This window comes from Thamnophis elegans, chromosome 15 (assembly GCF_009769535.1).
Source record: "Thamnophis elegans isolate rThaEle1 chromosome 15, rThaEle1.pri, whole genome shotgun sequence".
Taxonomy (NCBI): domain Eukaryota; kingdom Metazoa; phylum Chordata; class Lepidosauria; order Squamata; family Colubridae; genus Thamnophis; species Thamnophis elegans.
Window position 1 is genome coordinate 29,458,716 of NC_045555.1, and position 6,000 is coordinate 29,464,715.

Sequence of the window (6,000 nt, forward strand, 5' to 3'; positions counted from 1 at the left end):
TATTTATCCACACACACAAAAATGATTTCCACTATATCCCATCCCCTATTTCAGATTAAAGGAAGCCTAATTTTCTCCTGTCCTTATAAAACCCACCTTGTGGGTCCACCTGTCCATAATAAATATGTCAAATTAGTCTCCCTCTAGTGCACCAAAATGTGGTCACATCACCATGTCAGAGACCCTCCAACAATTAATGACTCTTTATGAGGCCTTTGTTACTTTGAATTGTCATAAACTGAGGATTCCTTGTATGGCTCAGAGACACATGGGGTAAGGGATGCCATGGGTAACTTTTTACCAACCAAGGAGGACTCCTACAGGCAATGAACCCAGCCAGGCAAAAATAAATGCTCTTCTAAATGTCAGTATTGTGATGGATAATAGGAAGCAGCACAAATAATTTCGGATGAATCCCCAGAATTGTAAGGCTTAAATTAGGGTTAAATTGGTTTGATTATGTCTCAGATATATTGCTTGAGAGCACTTCTGGCATTTTGTAAGCCTAATGAAAAGAGACTCTCCATTGAGAAACCCAAAGAGTACATTTTGTCAATAGATGGTCTAAGCTATGTTGATTTGAAGCAGCCTCTAAGGACCAAAGCAATGGGAAAGAAAATTAAGTTTACTCAAAAACTGAGGGACAGGAACCAAGCTCTAGCTTCCCAAATCCATCTGTAAATTGTAAGATGGTATTCTTAATACTTTGGACTGCAAGAGTAGCTCTAATAAACTTAGTCTTAATAACCTCAAGGGTACTCAGATTTGTAAAAGAGCAGATCCAAGTTCCATAAGTACAGTTGGTATCAGGAAGAAGGGAAAAACTCAGAATGCAAATAATAGAAGAGGGGCTTCTTTAAATATGCTATAATGCAACAGTTGATAGAACTAATAACTAACAAACAAATGCTAATAACTAACAAGCAAAAGGCAGAACTCCCCAACTCACAGTTTGAATCAGTCTTCAATTAAAAAAAAGTTTGAACAGGTAGTATTGACTTACAATCACTTGAAGTTATGGTAGTGTTCAATTAAGAAATTTAATTACAGCCAATGCTGCAGCCCTGTGGTCATTTGACCAAAATTTGGGGGCTTGGCAGCCCATCTGCACTTCTGACCACAGGGGCATTTCAATTTCCACCCACCCATCAATCCTCCCCCATCTATATCCTTTTGGGCCTCTGAATTCAACAGCTTTGCTCCCAAGATAGTTTCACTGTCTTTTTGCTCTCACTGCTGACCAAACATGCCTGGCCTGGCCCCTCATGAGGTCAAATGAGGCTTTCTTCCCAAGGTCACACATGAACGTTTCCTTGTGAAACCTGGGAAAGATGTCCAAGAATTGCTTCATGAAGGGCAAGGGCAGGCATTATCATCAGTGGAAGCAATAAGGTGACGTTCAGTGGCAGTGGTGGAGTGGCCAGAGCAACTGCAGGCTGGGCCAGCTGAGGTTTCCTGGGATGGCTGTGACTTTGCACTATGCTGTTGGAACTTCCTGGATTGCTATGAGTTTGCACTGGAAGCTGGAGCTTTGGGTTGAATTGCTAGGGCAGCTGAGACTTCCCAGGATGCTATAGTTTTAGACTGTTATCAACAGAACTCTAATTTGCATTTCATAAAAAGTGGGATATAAATAAATAAATGTAATGTATAAATTATATAAGAAGTTTTGCTGTATTCTCCTTTGGTCAGAAAAAGAGTGCTCTATGAAGTATACTGAAGGAGCTGGGCAGGAGTAGCCTTGAGAAAGGATGGATATAATAGTGAAATAATCATCTGGTAGAAAATAATTGTAAGAAAAAAAACACTGTAAATAATAACTTCAAAATAAATTGGCAGGGATTTATTTTATTCTCCTTCATCAGATGTGTTCAAATGGAGGTTAGCCAATTGTTACTTTGGAATTATTTTATTTTATTTTCTGCACTGTATCATTCTATAATGAATAGAGGTTTGGAGGCAATAGCCTGACTAGTCCATTCTAAATAGAGGTAGTCCTCAATTTACAACAACTGTAGACTAAATCCCTGTTGCTAAGTGAGATATTGTTAAGTGAATTTTGCCCCAGTTTATAACCTTTCTTGACACAGTTGTTAAGTAATCACTGAAGTTACATTAGTAACATTAAATGAATCTGGCTTCTCCATTGACTGCTTGTCGTAAGTTGCAAAAGGTGACCACGTGACCTGTGACACTGCAACTGTCATAAACCTGAGTCAATTGCCAAGCATCTGAATTTTGATCCCATGACCACGAGGAGGAGGCAATGGGTGTGTAAAAATGGCCATGTCACTTTTTTCAGTGCCATTGTAACTTTGGTCACTAAATGAACTCTTGTAAGTCTTGTAACTCTTGTAACTACCAATGACTAATATTAAAGTCTTGCTTAAGAAGTAACTGAGAGATAAAGGGTTTACTTAAAGTCAGCTATACCATAGTGATATTACTGAGAGAAGGGGAAAAAAGCATAGAAAGGTCAAAAAAGTAAAATAGGAGCACCTAGTAAACCAAAACAATTTTCCTGATGTTACCCTTAAGGAGAGACACATAATTATGGAAACTTTTAAGTTGCATTCCTATAAGTGAGTATGTATGCAATCAATAAAGATAATCCAAAACACCAAAAGGAAATGACTGATACCTGTAACTATCATAATAGACAATTACATTTCTTTTAAATACTTCCTTTTCTTATATTTTATGGATGGATTTATATACTGCGCTAAGTTAAAATGTCCTCTTTATTGCTTTAGTGGAGCAATCTAATGACTAAACCTATTTAACAAATTATGTTAATGCACAGACATAAGTACCATATCTTTATAAACATAACTGTTATAACACCTATTATCATATACCCACTAATTAGGTGCTGCATTTTGAAAAAAATATACATATGCAAAATGAAGTTTTAGTTTTAAAAACACTTCACAGGAAATTTTTTGAATTTTAGAAATTCAGGATGCAAGAGAAATTAATCAATAAAATATGGTTTATTATGGAATCAATTGTTGTGGGAGAAAATAAAAATACTCTTAACAATTCAAAACTCTACCCATTATATGTTTAGATTCTGATCTTATGATTTGGTTGTAAAGATCTATAATGTTCAGAATATGGAGCTATTATGGCTAAGTTGCCTGGTATACAGCCCAATGCACAGGTTTGAGTACAGCTTAAAAGTATTTAAATTTGTCCCTACAATCCGGGGATGGTTAAGCCGAGATGTAGCAGCCTGATCGCTATCGTGGATGTGGAGTTTGTTATTGTTGTTGTTGTTATAAATCGAGAAGTGATTTTTTTTAAAAGCGCCAGAAACAGACTAGGGTACAAGTGCCGAGGATTCAGGGTCCTCCGAGGGGAGGTTGGCTTTTGATTGAGGCGAGGAGCAGGACGTCCCATGAAGCCCAGGATGGGAAACTCTGAAGCACAAAACCGCCAGCCCCATACGCAGCCACTCCTCGTTTTATGGCATTTCGTCAGAGCCCAGAAGTCCCGCAGCACACTCACCCATCACGAACAGGCCCCGGACACGTGTGGAAGGGAGGCAGGAGCTGCCCTCAACTGCTCCCACCCAGAGCCCTCAGGGAAGGGGCCAAGGGGAAGATGTGACCCCTTCCTGCACGAGCCGGCGGGAAGGGCCCAGGCCAATCCGGAGCCCCGTCGAAGGCAGTGGGAGCCGGCCGGCAGATGCAAACGTGAGCCCGGGCCGGACGGCTAGGAAGCCGCAGCGGGGCCCCCTCTCTACGCCGACGGGCCGCCCGCGCCAGGAACCAGCACTCGGGCCCAGGACTCACCACAGCCAGCGGCCCCGGCGATGACCACTTCCGGTTCCTGGGCCGGGCGCTCCCCGGAAGTGCCCCTCCCAGCCCACTCCGCGATTCCTCCGAGCTGCCACGTCCTCACTCTATCTCCCGCCCATGAAGAGAAAACGGGAACAGGAAATGACGCGTGACCTTTTGAGCTCTCTCTCTCTCTCTCTCTCTCTCTCTCTCTCTCTCTCTCTCTCTCTCTCTCCCCCCGTGATTGATTGGTCCTGTTTCCGGTGTGTGGGGGGAATGTAACTTCCGGTTCCTTGGTCTTAGGTCCAGAGTCGTGTATTCTTCTTTTTTTTTTAATTTTAATTGAACAAAAACTCAAAAAAAAGAATCATCCTTGACTACATCTTGTAGAAAGCGTGCTCATTGGTTACAGATAACTTTCGTGCATTTCTTCCACAGTCATTACTTATAGTTCATATTAGATTATACACTTTAAATCAAAAATCTTTGTATATCTTACTATGAATGTACCCACAATTCTCATTTGACTACAATTATTTGAACATGCTTTTACCTCAAATCATTCATACAACCACATTATGGCATTCATTAGCAATTTCAAAAAATCCAATAACATTACACCTTTATAAGATTTTTTAAGTAAAAGTCAATTAATAAAGTTTCTAAACCTTCCTCCCCCTTTCCCCCCCCCCGACTCACTGTTTAGAATTTATATCCAAGTTACTTTTGCCAATACCATATCATGTATATATTGTTAAACAATGTCCATTGACATTTCCTTGTTATAATTGGCTAAAAATCATTTACTATTTATGTCCCCTCTCTTGTCAGACCCCACACCCCAAAAAAACCCTTACAAATTTATAACAAGATCTAAATAAAAATTTATTTATTTATTTATTTATTTATTTTATTTATTTGAAGTTTATTTATATGCCGCCCTTTTCCCTGGGGGGACTCAGGGCGGCTCACAACCCAAGGGGGAGGGGGAGACAAACTTTTAACATATAAGACAATACATAATTAAAAAACACAACATTCATACCATTCGGGCGGGTTACAGTCTTAGCCCCAGGCCTGATGGGATAGCCAGATTCTGAGGGCTGTGCGGAAGGTCTGAAATTTGTTAATAAAATTTTATAGGTCTTTTTCCCAAGTCACAATTTGCAATTTATATCCAAATTTCTTTTATTAGATTGCCAATACATGTATATATCAATAAGCTATATCCATTATCATTTCATTATTGTTATTATAGTTAGTTAATTGGTAGCGAATAAACATTTAATAACAATCTAAAACAATCTAGGAGTTACAAAATTTCTACTTATTAATCACCAATAATAAAAAAACTAATTTTTTATTACCAACTTTTATTGTCAACATGTATCTTTCCAGTAACAAAACAGTCTTATCTCTCTTGAGTTTTGAGTTTGAGTTTTATTTTATTTATATTCCGCCCTTTTCCCCCGAAGGGGACTCAGGGCGGCTTACAACTCAACCAGGGAAGGGGGGTATAAACAAGAATTTAAAACAACATAAAACAATGCATGATTAAAAACACAACAGTCATACCAATTCGAGACGGGGGCAACAGTTCTTTAGCCCCAGGCCTGTCGGAACAGCCAGGTTTTAAGGGCTTTGCGGAAGGCCTGGAGGGTGGTGAGGGTTCGAATCTCCACGGGGAGTTCGTTCCAGAGGGTCGGAGCAGCCACAGAGAAGGCTCTCCTCCAGGTAGTCGCCAGTCGACACTGGCCGGCGGATGGAATTCGGAGGAGGCCTAATCTGTGGGATCTAATCGGTCTAGTGGAGGTAATTGGCAGGAGGCGGTCTCTCAAGTACCCAGGTCCAATACCATGAAGGGCTTTATAAGTGACGACTAGCGCCTTGAAGCGTATCCGGAGACCAATAGGCAGCCAGTGCAGCTCGCGGAGGATAGGTGTTACGTGGGTGAACCGAGGCGCACCCACGATCTTGCCAATTGTGGTGTCAGTCTTCTTTTTATCTCCTTTATAAGGTTTTTATAGACTTCTCTCTGCACTTTGTTGCTTGAAGGATCTCTCAGATAATCTCGTTGCCCACTAGCTGCTACTAAAATTAGCTTGTCTTCAGTTGTCAATCTTGCTTCTGAAAAAAAATCTCTTCTTAAGTCCATCATCATTATTATTTTTTCTTCTTCTGTGTCCTGGTAGAGCACCAATTTGTTGAATTCCCTTTT

The 6,000-nt window shown here is 40.4% G+C and overlaps 1 protein-coding gene across 2 annotated transcripts in view; it reads right to left on the minus strand.

Moving 5' to 3' along the window:
• Positions 1-3,851, minus strand: part of SEC24C (SEC24 homolog C, COPII coat complex component) — a 47,487-nt gene extending 43,636 nt beyond the window's left edge. Inside the window, exon 1 of one of the 2 annotated variants that reach the window (XM_032231672.1) lies at positions 3,511-3,851. The gene's annotated coding sequence lies outside the window, so the exon portion shown is untranslated. The remainder of the gene's footprint in view (positions 1-3,510) is intronic. The other variant, XM_032231673.1, reaches the window with a different exon arrangement.
• Positions 3,852-6,000: the final 2,149 nt, after the last annotated feature.